A 22,831-nucleotide genomic window follows, 5' to 3' on the forward strand; every position below is an offset into this window, starting at 1 on the left:
AACACTGACGCACCGTTGAGCTAGGGCAGCCGAGCATTGTACCAGAAACACAAACAATTTATGTTGTTGTTGTCCCAGTGGGTTTAGTTTTCAACTAAGCTTCTAGGGGAGTATAGTTGCTATTTCTCCCCTGTAGCTGCGTATAGCTTTTCAGAGAATTTATTTCGTTGTTCACGCTATATTTTCTGGGAAATAATATGTATTCTATAAATTCTGTAGCCGTCACGCTCTAGCCTTTTCAGCGGCCACTAATTTTTTTATGTCCTGCTTCATAATGTATGGCTTGAGCAATGTTTTTTTTTAGCCTGCATGCTATGCATGCCTATAAGTTTTCCACAGGTTTCTTTAGCCGTTTATAGCTCGTAGTTTAGTCAGGTAGAACATTTGTATCGCTAATTTTATTACATCAGTAGGGGCGTATCATAGAACTCTATGAAATATGTCATGATTTTTGTGAGAGTTTAAGATTCGTATATGGCCTCGCAACTAATTTCAAATGCCTTTTATAACTGCCATGCTATAGCTGCCTAGAAGTTGTATCTTCGCCTTTCAGCCATATAGGATTTTATATGACAAAGTACATTGTTTTTTTAATGAATGTTCTAATAATAAACCTTTTTTCCATAGGGATGGGATGACACAAGCATTCATGGCTCGTCTCAGATTCCCACTCCGAACATGGATGCGATTGCGGCAGACGGCATTATTCTGAACCAGCACTACGTTCAGCCCCTGTGCACGCCTTCAAGGGCTGCGCTCATGACAGGCCGTTATCCTTTTCACATAGGTAGGGTACACTGCCTGACATCTTGAGCTTGTTTATTTAGAGGGTTCATAAATCTTCCGGTGTACTCGAGCGGCATCTACCGTTGCATTAAAGTTTGTTTTCAACTGATAGTTTGTAGGCTGTTTTTACGCGCAATGTCAGGTGATGGAGCCCCAAATAAAACTAAATGTAATATAATACAAGTTTGATCGAAATGCGTAGGAATACCTACCTTTCGCCCAATTGATTCTAGTTTTCCTAAAGATCTTAGGGCACATCGGTAGTAATTATAGCCCAAATTTGCAGTACGAAATGTTGGTCTCAATTGCGAGCTAAAAACGTGCGTTTCATGTGAGGCTTGTCAAAATGTGAGACGCTGAAGAAAATCAGCCATCTGAGTATATATTCTTTCTTTCGAACACTTTTTGTTCATGTTCCACCTATTGAAAAGAACAGCAAAAGAGCCCAAGTACACAGTTGATGTCGCCACACCGCCGTCTCCTTCCACTTCATAAAGTCCGTCTGCTATGGTCAACGTAATCATGGCAACTGTTCTATCGCGGCCAAGACAGACACGCTCGCAACGCAGAGTTCGGTAATGGAACGAAATACTGGTTTATCGGAAAGCATCGCGTAGCCTCGGCTTATCGGAGCTGATATCGTAACGTCCTGTTTACAGCATTCCCCTCTCATTACACAAGACCCAACTTTTTTCTTTTTTTGCTTGGACTTCCGCTTGAAGTTTTCTGCGGTGTATATTTCAGGAGGTCTTCGAAAGCGGCTACTTTGACGTATTAACGCTGGGTCTTACTGTCCGTCCGCTGTTGGATCAGGACTCGTCATGGGGATGGGGGTGGGGGTGGGCCGGGTCACTTCGATGTTTGCTTTGCTAGCCGCTTGGGGGTGGTAGCCGGAACCCCAATGCTTCGCCGCGAGAACGTCTCGTGTCTCGTGATGTTGACCGGGGGCACTGCCGCTGAGAAGACTCCCAGTGGTTGGGACTGGCGAACGTGCACGATGCGCGTCCTTTCCGTCCTCGCTCCGTCCAACCTCCGGAAACCCTGAGCAATCTTGATTTGGGGTCTGGAGCGAAGTCACGTTACGTTGTAAGTTGACATGGGTGAATCGCACTCGGCCTTCTACGTTTACCATGTAGGTGTCGGGACTGGCGATTTGGGCCACGGTTCCCTGCTGCCACGATACCGGCTGTCCTCTTGTTGCCTTCACATAGACCGCATCACCCACTGATGCTGATCCTCCGCTGATTTTTTTGCTGTTTACGATGCTCCAACTCTTTTTGTGGCCGATTCGCCATTTTACGTGGGAAGTTCCGTTTTAGCAGGGTCAACTTTATTCAAGGCCAACGCCAAAAAAAGATTTTGGCAGGTGTCCTTCTTATTACCGAGTTTGGAGTATTCCTGTACCATACCAGGAAGTCATTTATGCGTTTCTTCATTGTACGCTGCACATGCGCAGAGTTGTCACTCAGAACGTGTTTGAGGAGCGCAGTCTTGTTTGCAACAATGTGACGTGTTGGGCTAGTTGGTTTGAGGTGAACATCTTGGGAATAAACAGCGGCAAAGAAACTTGGACAAGAGCAAAGGAACAAACACGGCAGGAAGGCGCTGAACTAACAACTGTAGTTTATTACACAAAATTAGAAGGAGAAAAACAAGAAGCACCTTAATTAGATAAAAATATATAGACACACACAAAACGTGCAAACCAAGCAGCATAATATGTCGCGATAGGCCCAGTCAGTGGCCACGTAATGCCGGTTATAGTCGATCGCAAATACCCGAACTCTTTGTGAGATAACGCCACTGACGGTTCGCTGACGCATCTCCCGCCAAGTTCTGAGATAAAATAGGCCTCGATAATTTCTCTTGTCACCCTGTCTCTATGTCTGTCCAAAACAGTGGCTTCACTAATATTAGGCTGGCACATGCAGTCCCTGCAGTGTAAAGGTAGCAACCCCCCGACTGTAGCCGTGAGTGAATACGAATGCTCCCTAAGTCTATCATTTAGGCAGCGGCCCGTGTGTCCAACGTACACCTTGCCACAAGACAAGGGTATCTTATAGACCACGCCAGACACACATTTGTAATAAACAACAATTGTTAGTTCAGCGCCGTCCTGTCGTGTTTGTTCCTTTACTCTTGTCCATGTTTCTTTGCCGCTGTTTATTCCCAAGATGTCTTGGTTGCCTTACAAGACGTTCTGCAGCTCCATTGGGAGAGGCCTGGTATGGAGGTGTCCTCGTGTGTTTAATCTCACGGTTCCGTAGGAACTGTTGAAAGGCTTCTGCAGTGATTTGAGGTCCATTGTCGTTCGCTAGCTCTTCGGGGTAGCCGTAAGCTGCAAAGAATGTATCCAGTTTTTGCACGGCTTTCTTGCCCGTTGTCGCATGCATGCAGAAAACTTCAACCCCCTTTGAATACGCTTGTACCAAAACCAGAATGTGTACACAATTATTCATTGCGTAATCAGCATGAACGTGCTGCCAAACTTTGGTCGGGTATGGCCCGGGCTGAAGTCGTTCCGCAGTCTTCGCTGGAAGGATGTCAGTTTTTGCAGTGACGAACGATGTTTTCTATCTCTTTATCCACGTGCGGCCACTACACATATGACCATGCCAACATCATGCGGCTCATTCCTGGGTGGGCTTCGTGTTGTAGTGCTAACACTTCCGTTTGCAAATTCTGTGGAATGACAACCGTCCGACCTTACGCCGCGCAAAAACCTGTTATTCGTGAAATACTGAGGAAGCCTGGCGCGATGTCTTTTACCGTTTGGTAAAGTTTTTTCTTGTGAAAGCGCGACCCTGCAGCGCGATTAGGACGCCCATATAAAAAAACGAATGCTTCCCATGCAGGTTGGCATCCTCGCTCGACGAGCTGACTCCATTTCTGTGCCATTTGGGGACTGCTGGCGCTAGGTGTTCTGAACAAAATATGACAAATTGCTAGGCAATTGTGTTACATACGCGAAGCGTTCCAGAATCACAACGTATAGAGATACTCGGAGTTCGCAGACGGCAGACGCCTACGCTGACGGCGATATTCATCAGATAGTGCAATGCGTACCATGTGTACACTTGATAGTTGCTCCTAGAAGGAAGTGATACTACCGCTAATCAAGCAGATAAACCTGGCGCTCTTCCAGAGCCTTCCACACTCTCGAGCTTCTCTCCCACAGCGCGCACATGTGGTCGAGCTCCTCCTCACCTAGCCCTCTAATCACTTGACCTTCCCGTTAACCAATCGGTGTCGAGCACCTCACCCCTCTCCCCGACCATCAACCAATCGGTGTCGAGCCTCGCGATCACGCGTTTATTCAGGCTTCACATTTGGGCTTCAAGAAATGCCGAACACCTCGCCAAAGAGCGTTTCACGTTAATAGGTAAAACGGAGGCAACAGCATGCTCTGAGTATGCACAGGGGAGCAGCATAAAGGAGGGAATTGAGATCGGAAAAGGGACCAGTGGCACGAGCCACAGCTTTTTAGCCACAAGGATGAGTGCCGAAGTTCAGTGGTTGAACTAATGGCTTAATTGTTCAAGATTGCCACAGTGGTACAGGAGGCTTTAAGTTAAACAGACTATAGCTCGAGGTCCCATATAATTATGTGTGGTAAGACTCGTCTTATGTACAAATGGTTTTTCTGTTTTTGCACCAATGTGTGTTCGCATAAATTATGTATCGTTTTTCTAGGCATGCAGCATTCAGTAATCAAGCCAGCGGAGCCGTGGGCTTTGCCGCTCAACTATACTCTTATGCCAGAATACTTCAGGTGCCTGGGTTATAAAACCCACATGGTTGGAAAGGTAGGCCAATTGTTATAAAAGTTATAAAACAGATTCTGCCATGACCCACACTACTAGTGCAACATCTAGAAAACTCTAAAACTACTTGTGACATGTCTTGGCAGATCTGCTAAATAGGCCAAATAACAATATAATCTACCCGATCGAAATCTAATAACGCAGAGTTGTCCTGGAGTTAAGGGGGGAGGCTGGTCTTTAACTTTTTGTTTCTTATTTTTAGTTGATACTGCTGAAATTTAGAATACTGATGTATTTCTCAGTGGTGATTTCAAATATGCAACTAGTTTTCAGATAGCTTGACTAAGTCACGAGTTATTAAAAAAATTGTAATTTTCATTAGGTCCTCCTTACGGGCCGTTACCATAAAATTGTTCACAATATATCACAAATTTTTATAGCATTGCATTCACCAAGACATGTTTTGTGCGGTGATGCTATTTTAAGTCTGATCTAATTATATTACATTGGTAAAACACATCTGCAACCAAGTTGCACAAAACGGGAAGTTATTTCTTTTTAAGACTAATTAATTGAAATTATTGTATAAGATAAAAAGCAACAAAAATAGCATCACCGCACAAAACATGTCTGGGGGAACGCAATTCTATAAAAATGTCTGATATATTCTGAAGACTTTTACGCTAACGACCCGTAAAGAGGACCTAATTAGAATGACTAATTTATTGATAACTCAGGATGTAATAAAGCTATCTGAAAACTAATTGCATATTTGAAATCACCACTGAGAAATACATCAGTATACTTAATTTCAGCACGATAAATGAAAGATAAAAAACACAAAGTTAAAGACCAGCCTCCCCCCTTAAGATGAAGCCGATTTATTACTACAGAAACCAATATTTCAACAAACTAGACCTTTTTTTTTTTTGGGGGGGGGGGGGGGGGGCAGAGGTTAAGCAAATAAATGTGACCTCTTGCCTTGACTGCAAAGGCGAATTGTGTTTTCGTACTATTGAGTTATATAAAGCAAAAGTTCGAAAACATTTTTTGAGGACTGACTCCTTTAAGCAGCAGGATGTACCGCTAAACCTATTTTGTACCGCTAATTTCTATTGCAGTGGCACCTCGGATACTACGACAGGCAGTATGTACCCATAAAACGGGGGTTTGACACCTTTTTGGGGTTCTACAACCCCTCGTTGGACTATTACAATCAGAACTTCACGGGAGTATGTCTACTCATTTCATGTATTTGCAAAATACACTGCATTCTGGCATTATTTAATTAGTCTGCTGTTTAAGCGATCCTCACGTGTTCATGCGGAAATATTGATTTCTGTTGTTCCAGAACAATCACACGGGTCATGATTTTAGATGTGGTGACCAAAATTACTGGGCCGAAGAAAAAGAATACGCAACATATTACTACACGAACAAAACTGTAGAAATAATTGGGCGCCATAACAAATCAGCGGTGAGAACAAACACAATTTATAAATTAAAAAAAAAGCAGTTACACTGATGTATGGGTGGTGGTGCACATTTTCCAGCTATTAATGCTATGATAATACACACTTTTATTGAAATAAGAAATAATCTGTTGTACATTTAATTCGAGGTGATGAATCAGTGAAAGTTAGAAATTTTGTAATATATATTTTTGTTTGGCTTTTGGAGAACCAGGAACTTCGCATTATATTGAGCTCATCAAATGTCCTGTACACTTTCAGCCAATGTTCTTGTTCTTAAGTCACCAAGCACCTCACGTAAGTGGTGGATGCCCGCTTCTCCAAGTTCCAACTCATGGCGTGAGAAATTTTTCTTATATTGGAGAAAAAAACAGAACTTTATTTGCAGGTTCGTATTGACTTTAATTTCTTACGTTGTCTCTTCCTTTAGTGTCGCTTTTTGTACCAGTTTAATGACATAATTAAGACTACCAAAACGGTGCGTACTCGCTGTTTTACGGGTGCTGCGCTTGCACTGTGATATATTTCCTATATAATGAGCTTGACGATATATTCAACAGCGGTACGCAACACCGCTATGCAATGATATTCGGTTAGAGTGTTTTCTACCGGTGATGAGCTTACTGAAATTAATGTGACCCGCGTGTACTAGCACGAAACACCCTTGGCAAAGAATCTTATTGTTGTGGTGTAATTACAAGAATGAAATCTCTCGTTCGCAAAACTGGATGAGGAAGTTTGGGAATCGCTGTGTCCTCCAGTGATGATCTATAGTCCCCAAGTAACAATATTTCAAGACGACTCATTGATTGGTCTCGATCATTGCTTTAGCACTCCATTTGGGCGCGCGAGAATTTATAGCTCGACCAGGAATTCGAGTAGACACGTGGCCCGTATACAATCGCTGCAATGAGGACAATAGCCGAACCCTAACAACATTTGGAACACAGCGCGTGTTCTGTTCTTTGCCAACCAACCCCAGTGCATGGCTATGATACACATGGTGGCATATAATCTGCCCCAGACCAAGTGGACCCTTGTTGTGGCTGCAAATTGAGGGAAAGAGCGCTGCTCGTCTTTCTTTAATTTCTTTTTCGACTTTAATTAATTTATTTATTTTTTCAAAATACCTAAAGGCCTTTCGGAATTTCGTTAGGGGGGGGGGGGGGGGCAATACAGCTGGATAAAAAAAATGAACTTCACATACCTCACTGCATACTAACATCAGTACAATATCAAAGGTATCGGTATAAACCATAGTTATTACGGAAGTAAGTATTATGCAAAACACGTAAGCGTAGAAACGAAACATATATATATATACATTATTCTCTGAAATGTTGTAAACACGGACATACAATATTCAGTTAATATTGTGTCGAAAACAGAATGAGCTGGCTTTCCCCTACGAGAAATGAATGGATAAAAGAATCTGACACTGTTATTTATGGTAAAATAATAATTATCTCTGACCGAAATGGTTCGTGATCAGGAATAGACACTATGGCTTTGGAAAGATTGTTTCATAGTTTAATGACATGTGGCTAGGCAGAATTGTTGAATGTTAATGTTGTCCCAAAAATACGCTCGAAGGTCTTAGTGTTAAAGGTTCGTGACTCTTTATTAAGTGGTTCTGGAAGAGAGCAGTAAGTTCCACCGGGGCTATAGCATAATCTGTGAATTAAGCATAAAAGAGAAATTATACGGCGCGTTTCCACAAAAGAGATCAAATAATTTTGTTTTATTAGTGATGTGCTGTCGAAACGCGAGTATGGTGATGAAATAAAACAAGCTGCTCGATTCGGAATAGATTCCATTTGATTAATAAGATAGGTTTGGGGAGAGGACCAGATGGCGGCTGCATACACTAAGGAAGAGCGGACATATGTCTCATAAGATAATTTGCAAAGGTAAGGGGGTGCAAATTTTAGATTGCGCTCCAAGTAACTTAGTGTACGAGATGCATTAGCGGTAATCGTGTTAATATGGGGTACCCAAGAAAGGTTTGAGGCTAGTTCAGCACCGAGGTGCTGGTAAACAGAAACGGCTGCGATGGGCGAATCGTTAAGTGAATATGTGAAGTATGAGTTAGATCTTTTACGGGTGAAACAAGTTTGCATTTAGCAGAGTTAAGGGTCATTTTCCACTTAGAACACCAGCGTTCTACTTGATTAACGTCGCTTTGAAGACGCAGATGATCATCAGAATCGTCAATCTTTGTATAGCACACAATCTTGAGCAAATAGACGCACACCCGATGTTAGTTACTTTGGGAGGCCGTTAATGTAGATTAGGAAGAAAAGGGGGCCAAGGACAATACCTTGTGGAACCCCAGAGGTTACATCAGAAAGCTCAGAAGTGAGATTACCTGCTTCTGTGGCCTGCTGTCCGAGGGGAAGGAAGTTTCGAACCCAGGATAGGGTTAGGTCGTCGATGCGGTTTGAGGAAAGTTTAGATATGAGACGGAAATGTCGCACGAGGAGAAACATGCGACGTGTGTTTTATAGGTTATATACGCCAGACATTTATTTCGTATTTACACAAATTACAAAAATCGCTGCACCGCCTGTTTAATCTCCGAATGCAGAGTAAAATCGAAAGATATGTGTGGTTGTTTCCTTGCCTGACTGAACCGTATGTTTTCTATTTACCGGTTTATTATTTTAGAGTTATGATGGCTCAGTTCTGCGGGCACCCTTGTGTGTGGGCCCCCGTCTTTCCTCAGAACTCGCATGCCCTGCATGCTTCCTTTTTTCCTTTTTATAAAGTGCAAGGAACTATGAAGTATGAAATATGCATATGAATGAACCGTATACTGATTAAATGAGAAAGACGTTACCGGTTTGGCCAAATGTTGTTTTTTGGTGACTTTTTAAACTTCATTCTAAATCGTGTAGTGCGTTTAATTCATTTCCATATTTTTACTATTTCTTGTTTACAGACCTGTTTACAGACCTCGAAAAGACTACTAAAATGACCTCTGTCTAATAATACCTAAAAATGTATAGAGCTTTTTTTTTTATTTATTTTAAAATTGCCGTGAAAACTGCTATAATGCGGCTTCTGCAGGTGAGTTATGTGGCCAGGGGGACATATATAGGAGGCGAATTGTCACGGCAGGTCGGATAATGAACTCGAATTTATTAATTAACTTTTACATTAGTGAAAATAAACACATGGTTACATTTCGAAACCTGCTGAGCGTCATCTAAAACCTAAGTAACTTGAGAAGGATTCGGGCACGTGGAAACCGTGTTGGTGCGCTCAAGTTACCCCTCGTGCTACGGGAGCAAGGTCGGCGGCGCAACAATCCGCGCTTCCCAACTGTCCCTAACCTTTCTGAAATTTACTTATATAGATGTTTTTAAAACCCCCAGCGTTTATAATTTGAACCAAATTATTATTTTCACTAATTAGAAAGTTATTATCAAATTTTAGTTCATTATTATACTTATCATGGCGATTTAACTCCTACATTATGTCCCACTGGGGGTATTAGTCATGCTTCACGTACCGCATTTAGTGTAGCTTTCAGGACTTAAACAAAATTGTAAATAAAACAAAATACCATGTATATATCTTTCCATTAACTCTTTCGAGGTGATTAATAATATTAGCGTATTTTCGTTCTTGAAGGTATGGTAGACGCACTTGATCAATCTGTTGGTATCGTGGTCGATACCTTGCAAAAGGCGGGCATGTTAAATGACACCATCATCGTTTTTTGTTCGGACAACGGTGCATTGCCCTGGGGATTCAAGTCAAATCGAGGCTACAATTGGCCCCTCAGGGGTGGAAAGTTTACCCTATATGAAGGTGGCGTAAGGGGTACTGCTTTTCTATGGAGTCGTCGTCTCAAGAACACGAAGCGTGTCTCCAACCAGCTGATGCACATCTCAGATTGGCTTCCGACGCTCTACTCTGCAGCGGGTGAGTATATACAGGGTGTGTTTGAAGCTTCGTAGACTTTAAATAATAATGTAAAAAAAACTCTCTAAATGAAATTTCTGCTTTTGAGTTACATGGATAGGGGAACGCAATATAGAAGGCTAATCATCATGGCAGGTAGATTAATTAACTAATGTTTGTTGCTTTACTTTTAACTGGTGAAGATATACATGAGGTTTAAATTACAAGCTTGTAGAGCGGCCTCAAAAACTATCTAATCAATAAATTTAAGAAAGACCTGTAACTCGAGGCAAGAGCGGCGATGCGCTCAAATTACCACTCGTGAAAAAGGCCCAAAGCTGCAGGTGCGAAAATGCTGTGCGGTCTTTCCGTCTCTCAACATTTATCAGGTGAAAAGTTTGTCGCACTCGTCCGACAAGGTTTACGCCTATCGCATGAGTGATGAATTTAGCTCACTATACCGTGCTCCTATCGTGCTACAAGGAATTTATTGCCCGTCGTGAAAATTTCCTGTAGCAGTTAGAATTCTGACTACAAAATTCTCTGGCAAATTTAAAGGCGTACTCCGGCCGTATATTAAACTGCCCAAACAAATTGTCTTTTCTGACTACCCGAACTTTAGTCTTTACAGTATAATATTTATTTTCTCGAAATTCAGAATAGTAATTGAGAAAACAGTAAATGAACATGATGATGAAACTAAGATTGAAATTTTCGCGCGCCTTCCAGCGGTGTGACGTCAAAAACGGTACAAACTTTCAGGTCGCGGAGGTAATCTTAAAGAGAGCACGTCGAGTATTTTTGGCGTGATTCTCAGTGAATCATCTACTATAAGCATTCTTTTCCGACCATCAAACGTCTTTCAATCAGTTTGAATAATGGCTTACTGCCCACTTTGTACCATTTTTGTCGTCACACTTCAATGTTGCCAGTAGGGGCTTCCCGTTTAAGAAACACGATGAAAACGAAATTTGAAAATTCAATAACTTCGCGAAATATTTTTCTTTTCGTACAGTAGTTGGGGAACTGATGCAGCCGTGTCTATCGGTGTGTTGAGCCAATTTTTAGGCAAATCAGCGACGATGAAGAAATCTCCGGAGTGCCACTTTAAATTTAAGCCGTGAGCAGACGAGATAATGAAACAAGACTCAAAAACAGCGGCGGAAGTCACACCGGAAGTGACGTCAGCCTCCGCAGCGGACAAGGGTAGCGAGTCACGTGGCCGTGGAAAATTTAGGCGTGCTCTACTCTGCCGTCTCTTCGGGCGCTCAGCTTTCTGCGCTCTTTTTTTTTTATATGTTTCGGTATGTCGGAAACTTGACAGGACGACTTCGTCAGAGAAGAGCGCAAAGCAAAATGGCTTTGCAGTAAACTTTAATATGCATTGACTCTGATAAAAGCCATTGAATGATTGATAGTTGTCTTAATTTTAAGAAGTGCTACGGCATATATTGATTACAGGTTGCAAATTTCTATTTGGAATGTCCCAGTCGAAACGAATACTCAAAAATTTCGTAGGTATTAGGAAACTAATTTGGCAATGATAATTTTATACTGTAATTTATGTCCGCCGGGTGAAGTAACGTTATCCAGAAGGAATCAGTTCCCTAATTCCAGTGTCCTGCTATATATATATATATATATATATATATATATATATATAACGGGCATGGTGGCGGGAGGCCGAAGGCGTGGGTATAAAACTGAGAAGAAAAAAACCCTTAGTGAAAACAGCAACAACGGACGATTTAATCTTCGACGTTTCGGCCGGAGTCCGGCCTTCGTCAGGAAGAACTTTTACAGATGAACGCGGGTGGTATTTATACAATGCTACGGTCGAGTCCGAATTTCGGAGGGGTGACGGTTGAAGCTTTCGAGAGAGGGAAGCGTAGGGCAGTTCTTAACCGGGTGAAGAAGCTTGACGGTCGGTGCCAAGTTTCAAGGACGGCGGGGTGACGGTTGTAGCTTCTTGAGAGGAGGCGCAGGGTGACTTTGTGTCCGGGCCGGCAGCGGTGACCTATATAGACGATAGCGTACAATAGACGAAAGTTACACGCGCAAACTAAAGTGCTGTCTCAAAAAAAAGAAAAGGCGGCACGGTCACTTGTGTGCATGCAGGCATGCATGAGTCAAACCTGGAAGGGAACAATGTTAAACCTAGAAGTAAAAAGAAAAACAATGGATATCAGAACCTGGAAATAAAAGAAAAGTTGATGGTCCAGTTCCGGCCCCAAACACAGTACCACTGCTAGCAAAAAAAAGAAAAAAGAAGAGTGTTTTTTTATTGCTGTTGTTATTCATCTGTTAGCATTTTATTCGATGCCAGAGTACCGGGGCTTTCATTTATTCCTTGTTTAATAGTGTTAAATCTGTAAATTAGGTAGGATTCACGCTGTTCACGTTCGCGATTTGATTTAAATCCAGATTCTAGGAGCGTCACTGACAATTTATCAAACGAATGTTTTGGGAGAGCGAGATGTTTGGATAAAGGCAGTGCCGGAAGGCACTGCCTTTATCCAAACATCTCAAGTAAAAGAACATCTCAAACATCTCAAGTAAAAGAACGAGCGCTATTTATCAGGTATATCTACAGTTCGAGAGGGTTTACACCTAGCCAACCCACACTCTCTCCTCATCCACAAAAACAGAAACAAAAAAGGAGAAAGAGTAGATGTTTAAGAGAGAATAACGCACAGACCGTCGTCTGAAAATAGTAGTACAGCGCACACGCAGACAGATAAAGTTTTTCAGGGCCACGAGGGGCCCGTCCTCTTGTCAGATCCTATGTGGAGGTCCTAGAGGGGATGCTCATCACCGTGACCGCCGAAACATCTGAATCCCGTATGTCTCAGGATTCGCTATCAGAAGATTGCATGCAGTGTTTGTGCGAAACAAAAGGTCCTAGGAAAACTCAGTTCATGCCTGCTTAACGGAGCTGTTCAGGGCGTTCCCTAAAGGTTTTCTTTGTATCCTCGTCTCTGACGAATGAGTTAACAACGATGATTAACGCTTTGAGGTAAAGTTCATGTTTCGGAAGTGTTTGAAGGACGGAGGGGGATACTGGTATGCAATCAGGGAATCCCGGAGAAAAGCTCACCGGAGAAAAGCTCACCGGAGAAAAGCTCACCGGAGATAAGCTCACCGGAGAAAAGCTCACCGCAAAACCGGCGGATGCGGAGAAAACCTCACCGGCCATTGAGCGTATCCGGAGAAAAGTTGACCGATATTTTTTCTTCTTTTTATATGGAGGCTGTTGGATCCATGCGGTGACATATATCAATTTATTTTCATTAAAATTCGTCAGCTTCGTAAAAAAGAAAATGTCCTTTTTTGTAATATTTGTTAAGCTTATCGGGTATATTGCTCCCAAATTAATAATTGCGGGCGAGTGTTTTCTGTGGCTTTCTGTGGCAACAAAAGCCTAACTAAAAACTTTATGAACTTGAAGAACAGGAAAAAGTTAAAAAAACTCAATGATGACTGCCTAAAGCCTAAAAATCAAAGCTGTAAATGCCGAAACCCCAAAAGTGCATGCGCAACAACGCGGTGCCTGAAACTCTCTTTGAAGCTTTTGAGGATAAAACAGTCAATAGGATATCGAGGCTTCTTTCTTCCACTGACATGCACGTTTTCTAGCCGTTCGTGCTGGTGTTTCCACACGTTCCCTTTGTGTGATAGTGCCCTTCTACGGTGAGCCACCCATGACCTTCAGAGCCGCACACTGGCACCGTTGTTACTCGTGAGCTATATACGAAGTAGTCTTCTGTAAGGTAGCGAATAGGGCGAGTTGGTAAACGTTATACATTATGAAAACCGCTCAAACGACGACGACGGAGTGAAGGCAACAAACACGACACGCAGAAGCTGTTCTCGCAACTAAAGTTTTGTTAGTGAAATTAACAGAAAGAAAACAGCGTAGCCGACACTGATCACATTAACAAACACCTACTTATTTATTAGGCTCTACACAATATTTGGAGCTGAAACGGTTCACCACACCGCTATTCATATTAGCTCGCAAAAAACAAACCTCTTTATCTGACGGAGCCCTTGACGCCGCACCCTCAGCTGTCAATAAATTGTTGCCTTTTCTTACCGGTGTACGATGTTCTGATTTTATACTTGCGGCTTCGTTAATTTACAGAATGGGTGATTACTAATTTATGAGGAATTAGTAAATATGCCCAATGAACTTCAAGAATATTATTAAAACGAGGACATATTTTAATGAAGGGACGAATGCGAATGGTGTTAAATTGCCACGTTTGACGCAGAATCAAGCTAAGCTCAAAAAATATCGGTGAGCTTTCCTCCGCATCCGCTGAAAGGCCGGTGAGCTTTTCTCCGCATCTGCCAGTTTTGCGGTGAGCTTTTCTCCGGTGAGCTTATCTCCGGTGAGTTTTTCTCCGGTGAGCTTTTCTCCGGTGAGCTTTTCTCCGCCGCCCGCAATCAGGACGGGGCTAGCCGTGCACTAAACAATCTCCAGGGGCTTTCATTTATGCCCTCAATCAAAGCCCAGAACTTGTAAATAAGAAATGATTAATTTTGTTCTCTTTCAATTGATGTGCGAAAACCGGATTCTTAAATGATAACATAAATGTTCTCGATGGTGTGGTCGGGCAGGTTTAGGTGGTTTGAGAGTGGTAGATTGGGGGGAAACACGGTGCGGCGTGAGTTTTGTGATCATTAAACCGCAACCTAAAACCCAGATCCGCTTGTCCAATGTACTGCCTGCTACAGACATTGCAGTGGAACAGGTAAACAACGTCATAGCTGCAGTCATAGCTGCATTTTATGTCCATATAAAGTTTGAGTGTGCGTTTTTGGCCCAAGTCGTTTCTTACATCTGCTTGCACACTTTGCACCCAGCTTTTTGACATCTGCTTGCACACTTTGCACCCAGCTTTTTGACATGTGCTTGCACACTTTGCACCTAGGTTGTGATAGCGAATCGTGAGAGTTACGGGATTTAGATATTTCGGGGGTCACGGCGGTAAGCCGACCCTCCAGGACCCCCACAGAGGATCTGACAAGGGGACTGCCCTCTCGCGGCTCTGAACAACTTCATCTGCCTGCGTTTGCGCTGTACTGTTTTCAAACGGCGATCTGTGTTGTATTCTTGCTTAAACGTGATCTCTCTCTCTTTTTTGCTGATGGGGGGAGAAAGTGGGTTGTTAGGTATATAAACCCTCTCGAACTGTAGTTGTTTAACCTGATTAAAAGCGGTCCCCGCTCGAAACGTCGTAATAAACTTTGTTTTAGGAGTTTCTCAGCTGAACACTTCGTTTACTTATCACTCCTCCCGACTCATTGCTTTACAGTTACTTCACTTAAGCGACATATATTTGCGTTCTTAGAAACAAATACCCTGCATGTTGATCTTGCATACCTAGTCAATATCTTATCGAGGAACTATTGAAAGCGTACGACAAGACGGTGGCGTCACGGTGCGGCTCTAAGAAGAAACATTTCTCTTAGACATCACGTGTAGGAGCCGACCGTAGTTTCTTAATAATGTCAGCTTACCTTAGCACAGCGCTATACAAAACGTTGGGAGTGATAGCTGTGGCAACTACTTCCTCTTTTTTATACAAAACTTGGAAATTCAGGACACAGATCCTCTCCATGCAGTAGCACAGACCGCCTTGACTATCTCAACCCCGTATATCTACTGGGTCCACCAGCGAGCGCGAAGAGCAATGCGATAATAAGAGGAGGGAAAACTACTCCTCATGTCGATTTTAACAGTTACTGGCACGCGGAAATGTGAATGTCGTTCAGTAACGATTTTCCAAACGTCGAAGGCAGTCGCGCCAAGTATAGAGGCGTACTCCAGCGCAGATAAGCGGACACATAGAGGTGGTTTACCGTATTTGCCTCTTACAACCGCGAGGGACAAGATTGAGCCCGAGCTCCGAGCAATTCCTGCGAGTTGAACAACGTGAGGAGACATGGAGAGCAACGCTGGATTGGGGTAGGTTTTCGAATGTCGAGATGCGAAACCTTAACATATCCGAGCGAGATCGGGAAACACGGCTGCGGTAAGATACAGACGCGGCCAAGACTCTTCGGGCGCATTTGATGAGGTCGGAGCCGGGAGTGGTTCGCTATGCAACGCTGAGCAACGTAACGCGTATGGATGGATGGATGTTAATGGCTATTCCCATTGTAACGGGCGGCAGCTTGCGCCACCTATCGCAGACACTGTCGTCGGTGGCGTTTCCAACATGCTACCAAGACGAAAATAAGCGTTCCCCTTCAGGTCTCGCACGCTAGCAATAGGCAACCATAGTAGTAGGACATCGGGTGACTCACCGCATGCTTAACGAGTATCGTCTCTTCCAGGAGGGAACGTCTCAGAGCTTGGCGATATAGACGGAGTCGACATGTGGGACTCGTTGTCTACATCAAGCGATTCCCAACGTGACACGGTCGTGCTCAATATAAACTCAGTAGTAAACTACTCCGCAATTCGAGTGGGTGACTACAAACTCATTGAAGGACGATTCAACAAGAGCTTGTATGACCAGAGATTTGAGACTGTTGGAGGCAAGCGTCCGTTGGATGACCTCGATGCTTTGATGAATGAGTCCGTGGCTGCCTCTGCTCTCAGAGACTTGTATAAACCCGAACCGCTACAATTTTCTCCCTATTGGAGGGCCGAGGCCAAGATAAACTGTAGTGACGAAACGTCGAGTGTCGACATACATCAAGATACATTTTACTTATTTAACATAAAAAAAGATCCTTGTGAAACAAATAACTTGGTATGCGAGAAGACGGAGGTAAGTAATCTGAATTATACTCTCAATATAAGCCATTAAAAAGGAATCGAAATGTCTCCGTACATATTGCACACAGAGACGGGAAAAAGATAAATGTGCTCGCACAAAAAAAAAATACTTAAAAAGATTTGAACGAAGGATGCATTTTTTTGTCGGTTTTCATATTTAAACTGCCACGAAAGAAAGTTTTCACGTTAACATGAAAAAAAAAAAAAAGCTTTGATTCTTGCAAAAAAAAAAAAAAAGAACAAAAGAGAACAGAATGCGTTTTCTTTAGCGCAGAGTTACGACCCGGACCTTTCGCTTTATAATCTGCTCCTCTAGCCCGCGACAGTAAAGCTTTTTTTTATTTTTGCTTACTCATCTGCGACAGCAAAGCGGCCTGGATGAGCGTCGTTACAGCTGCTATCTACTTCCGTTGTCGCTAAACATTTGCCTTGCCAGAGCCTGATCTCACGTAATCAATCAATATATGTTACATGATAATGTCATAACAATAGGCTAAGTGATAACGTTCATTATAAGTGTCACGGAATCTACTAGATTTACGTGATCACGTGCCTATTCACTTTTAAAGTAACCGTTTACCAAACAATAATCAAAGTTTAATGACAGATTTCAACGAATCCTTAACACTCTCTCATTACGTTCGGACATAGGTAAATAACTCACCTTAATAAATTACAAAAGAACTGACTGACGCAGAGTGCGTCGTGCATTCTTGGTACCTAAAAAGCGGTCGGGCAAAACAGGCAGTATGATTCCAAACGGAGCGGAATAGATAGAAATAGGTCGACAGAAACATTCGACACATCCTGCGTCAGAAGGCTTTCTGGGAAGCATCGAATCAACTAAACCACGCTACGCTTCGATTCAAATTCTTTTTTTTGGGGGGAGGAGGGGTAAATTGTGTAAAGCACGTGCGAACCACCGTACAAAACACATAAAAATTGAAGCTTGAAAACGTTTTCCATCTAATTTTCTTTTTAATAGCTACGTGCGGTATCTGAGGTAATAAAATCGTGAATACGCTTGTAACCGGGACATATTTGCGATTCCTTTGCAATAAATAGGCTACATATCCTTGAAAATACAGTGAAACGGTTTTTGTCAGGTTCAGGTTTCCGTACCATATTTCCATGTTTCCTGTTTCATACGCCTGTTATGGAACATCAGCGTGTGCCACATCGAATTCGATATCTCTCGTAACAATATTTGATAAAAGCTAAACAATGCTAGTTAACACAACAGGACTGGTTGTGCGGATGGAAGCGTTTGCTTATTTATGCATTACTTGTGAGTTGTCAACACCTGTACGCTTCGCCTAATTTTTTTTTTATGAATCGCTTAAATGTTTTTGTAATCCTTTTCCTAAGAATGAAAGCATCTGAATACAAGCGCATTCCGATCAAATACTTAGTCACATTTTATTCTTAGAAAGCTGAAATTACGCTTCAGTTCTTAGAAGGATTATATATACTCCGTTTCACGATCACTTGGTGAACTGTGGCGGCTGCGGCCCCCGCGACCCAATAAGGGCGCCGGAGCAAGTCACCTGATAACACTCCATGGTCGAGGCCACCGGGGCCTCGTTAAAGCCACAGCAACAGAGCCCTCCGCGACAAAAAGTAGTTCTAGGCTTCTGGGAAGAATAAAGAATAAATAATCTAAAATTTAGTTTCATTTAATTTTAAACCAAACAAATGACGTCACATCCGTATCTTCTCGATCTTTTTCGCTTTGTAGGACTGTGGCCGTTGGCGATCGCCGGCGATCGCATCCGTGTAATTGGCCGTTTCCGCTCAAAACATCGCACTGTGCCCTGGTATTAGCACCCGTCACAGATGCGCGGCTAAATTGAGCGTATGGTTGTCTCATGAGCTGTTCCCAGAACTCTCTATTCCAGCGGACGGATATGTTGCTGAGGTGGACGTTCATCCGAAGTTGGTTGGTTACGAAGCAGACGACTCTTGGCTAGCAGACGACAGCCGGTTCCTCCGGTCCTCGCATTTGGCGTGGTGATACAAATGCTCCCGTGACGTCGGGTCACGCGCCTCGCTCCGATGCTCTTTTTGGGTTGTGGGGCCCTCCTCCACAGTTCGCCAAGCTTTCGTGAAACGCAGAATAGTGACGTGCTGAGTTCGAAGTCGTTGAACTAGTGTAGCGGCCACTACATCTCCACGAAATAAGATAAAAAAGTAAAACAAAAGCAATGTTTTTTTGGTGTTTGACTCATATCCCTTTCTGGTCTGACAACCCTGTCAGAATGGCAACATTGGGCCGGCACCCGGATGAAGAGAACATTCTGGAATGTCGACGTGTGGTTAGGCTGTCAGGTCGACGAGCACCTTGCTCATCGTTAGATTTTCTGTCATTAATAAAGTGTTGCACCTACTAATGTGCATAACTTAGCCAGGACCACAACAGTTTTTTTTTTCTTTAAAAGAAAAAGTAATTTATAAAATCTTTACTTCGCAAGTCATTTTTTGACAAGGGATACGTAACCTAATAGCTATTAACGAACTGGTGCTGGTTTACCGCTGTGGCGTCTGCGAAAATATTTGTAGCTATCACAGGCGATGGGAGGAGACCCATTAGAAACTTGAGGTCCACGTACATTTTAATGAGCTCCATCTTGACATTGCGTCTGCATAAGTATGCCTCGTGCGATTGCATCACTGCGACGGTCAACCACCTCATAGGTTTCACTCATCTCTAATTGGGAGCTGATGTTAATCTCGGTGGCTTAGACGCGTATCTTGGGCACACAGTGCAGTGCACCTCAGTTTAGCATTAAGTCAGATCCCAGGCAATGCCACGACCCAATGAAAACGATCAAGTGGCTCCAAAAAAAGCGTCGTCACAGCGCTCGTCTTTTTTTTTTTTTTTTTGTGTGCTTTCGCTATTTACTCACTAAACCATGGAGGTATAGAAAACTTCTGGAGGCGACTTGACGCTGTGCATAGGGACAGGACCCCCCCAACGTTTACCGAAACCAAGAGACGCTATTGGACGAAAAGCGTCTCTTGGTTTTGATCATCGTTTGGGGAAGGGGGGGGGGGGGTGGCATCGTCCTCTGCACAGCGTCATGTCGCCTCCAGAAGCTTTTTATACCTCCATGGTCTAAACCAATCACAACACGAAAAAAAAAAAAAAGCGCAGGGTGATAAGGCATTTGCTTTATGGTTTAGCCAGGGATAGCAGACGCAGAGAGATGACGAGTACCGTTACAATGCACTTTTCTTGCTGCTTGATTGGCCCCATTAAAGCCCCCCTATACGGAAAAGCAGCGACATTTTTCGAAGAACGCCGCCTGCTATCTTGAAGCGATTTAGGCGGTGCACAGTCGACGCGCGAGTGTGACAGGGAAAGTTTGCGCGGCAGAGGAGAAGGGAGAAGATGTCGCTACCTTTCCTCAGAGCTGGCAGTAATGTAATTACTGTAATGAAATTACAGTAATTTAATTACTTGTTCCAGTAATTAGTAATGTAATTCATTACTTTTTGTAGCAGGTAATTTAGTAATGTAATGAATTACTCCAGCGACGGTAATTGTAATTAAATTACCTAATTACTTTTTCGCATAAAGGCATATTTTTGTGTCCACAATACACAAGAGCGCTTTTCTTTTTATTTTACTTTTTCTTTTTCCTCTACACCTTTCCAAAAAACGCTCTTCGGCGGCCGCTACGTTGCTCATGCTCATGCGGCTGGTGCGACTCTCGCGCCCGCCATCAGCTAGACATTTTCTGCCACTCTCTTGAACTGTGAAAACCCGCTCAGCGCGATTCTCTACCTATGTTTTGCTGTTTTGCATTCGACGTTTTCTGGCCCCTCTTGAAAGTTCCCGCTTACTTTTTCTGACGCATACTGCGTACCCTCTCTGTGTTATCTTCCACTGTGAGAAATAGGGCTGGTAAGTGCCTGCCATTCGAGCTTTTCTGCTCGACATTCTCGGGAAACGAAGGAGGGGAAGTTGGTCGAACTAAGGCCCCTGGTAGTTGTCCGAATTGGGGTGGGAAACGGATCGGTCGCGTGCGTTCCTCTGTCCATCGGTAAATATGCAACAGAGAGTTCTAGCTGGGTGCCATGAACTGTGTAAATAATGTAAATAAAGTTATCTGTAAAAGGAAGTTATCAATAGCTCCTTTATATTTAAAATTACACAAAAGTAATGCGAAAGTAATGTCATTACTTTTAAAAATAATTTGTAATGGTAATTAATTACTTTCTGGCTGTGGTAATTTGTAATGTAATTTAATTACATTTCAGCGATTTTCAGCAAAGTAATTAGTAATGTAATTTAATTACAAAATATGAGTAATTTGGCCAGCTCTGCCTTTCCTATTCAGGGACCTCAGACTTCGTTGGGCATCGTATTTGGTTGGGCCGCATAGCATCTACCGGAAACTAACTTAGAATGAAACGAAGTATAAAATCCGATGCTAGGTCGGACTAAGCAAAGTGTTTGTGATTCCCGAGTTTGTTGCGCGTTATTATACTTTGTCCGTTACATGTTCGCTTAGAGATATTATAACAAATCACGAGTGACCGAACAATTGATTACTAAGAAAACTTAATGTTTAATGGGGCGAAATTGTGCCAAAGCAGAAATACAATGACCGGCGTCGCGGGAAGTCGATGGAGGCATAGCAGCAGGATCAAGCGAAGGCGAAATACTTACTCGATGCAGCACGCCACGGTTGCTTTTGTACACTTTATAGGTTCGGCGCGGTCTAAAACTAGAACACACACAGTAACTGACGAGAATGTATTGGAACTTTCCGGTGGAGAAGTCAGTCGTAAATTCATAAATTGAAAACAGCTGGTGGGTTTCGAACCGGGCTCATCTGTGTGGGACCAGCATGAGCTGCCAACTCGGCTACGGAAGCGGAAATGTTTCACAAAACGCACTGTCTTGTGAGCTTTTACTGATTCTTTATATTTGTAACTCTTTTGGGCAGCTGTCTGATACGACGTTTACCGAAGCCACATATACTCACTTCAGACGCCTGCCGACAGTGTATCAAAATTGTACTGTTGAATATCGCAGACTCAAGTGACAATTATTCATTTTCTTTCAGGCTGGCAAGCTAAATGAGCTAAAGGAGCTACTCGCTGACCTTAAAAAAGAAGAGGTGAAGCCTCTTAACAAACCAGCCGACCCTGCAGCCTACCCCGAATGCCACAACGGCATATGGGATCATTGGACTCCCACAGTATAAAATAAAAACATCTCGGTCACAATCTTAAATACTTTAGAATACGAGTTCTGAGTCTGACTGCTCTTCGTTATTGAATATAAGACTGAGTGAGAGATACAACTGGATATGACTTCATTTACCTGAGTTTGTTGTACAAAGTTATTTAGTTCTGCTTACGATATAAATGAACGATTATAATCTTCAGGCAATTATTCCTTTGGGTGTGCTGTCTCACTTTTAAATGCAAATGAAAAGCCTTGAAAATATTTTGTTCCTCCAGTATTATATACTACTTCTTATATGTCTTGTCAATCCTTATCATAGTCACGAATATTATAATCAATAACGTTTAATCTTTTCGAACACACCCCCTCCCCTTTTCCGCTATAATATATGACTAACTTATTGATCAAATTCGGGATTTGACCGAAAAAGGTCAGTTACGCAGAACGGTAAAGCACAAGTGGCGAGGCCTTCTCCTCTATGTTAAAACCCAATTCTATTAGTTGTCTGATAAGTTACCCTTTTAAGGCGGTTGCATGCTATCCGCAACAGCATTGTCGCGAACACCACTATTTGTTAATTGGCTATAACTAGAGTAATCGCTCAGTGCTGATAATATTAATAATATAAAACGAGGGTCATGTTGTCTTAGGTTAAATTAACGTACCACAAGTAGCAGACGCGCACAAAAAGTGAACTGGTAGACTTGCACGTGTGTACGGGGTGTGCTCTAAAACAATACACAGTGTTTCCACCGCAGAAATTAACCAGCCACACATTGCCGAATGCTCTCTATCCGACCATATGTAGTGCTAGGGTTCCAGACCAGAAGCTAAAGTTTTCCGGGCTTGCCATTGTCTGAAGGTAAAGTTATAAATGATTTTCAGAATTGTTTTAAATAGAAAATAG

The 22,831-nt window shown here is 42.8% G+C and overlaps 1 pseudogene; it reads left to right on the forward strand.

The window, feature by feature from the left end:
• Nucleotides 1–444: 444 nt before the first annotated feature.
• On the forward strand, nucleotides 445–21,940 carry LOC121834758 (annotated as a pseudogene).
• The last annotated feature ends 891 nt before the right edge of the window (nucleotides 21,941–22,831 follow it).

The sequence above is a fragment of the Ixodes scapularis genome, unplaced genomic scaffold (assembly GCF_016920785.2).
Source record: "Ixodes scapularis isolate PalLabHiFi unplaced genomic scaffold, ASM1692078v2 PGA_scaffold10__122_contigs__length_95168666, whole genome shotgun sequence".
NCBI lineage: Eukaryota > Metazoa > Arthropoda > Arachnida > Ixodida > Ixodidae > Ixodes > Ixodes scapularis.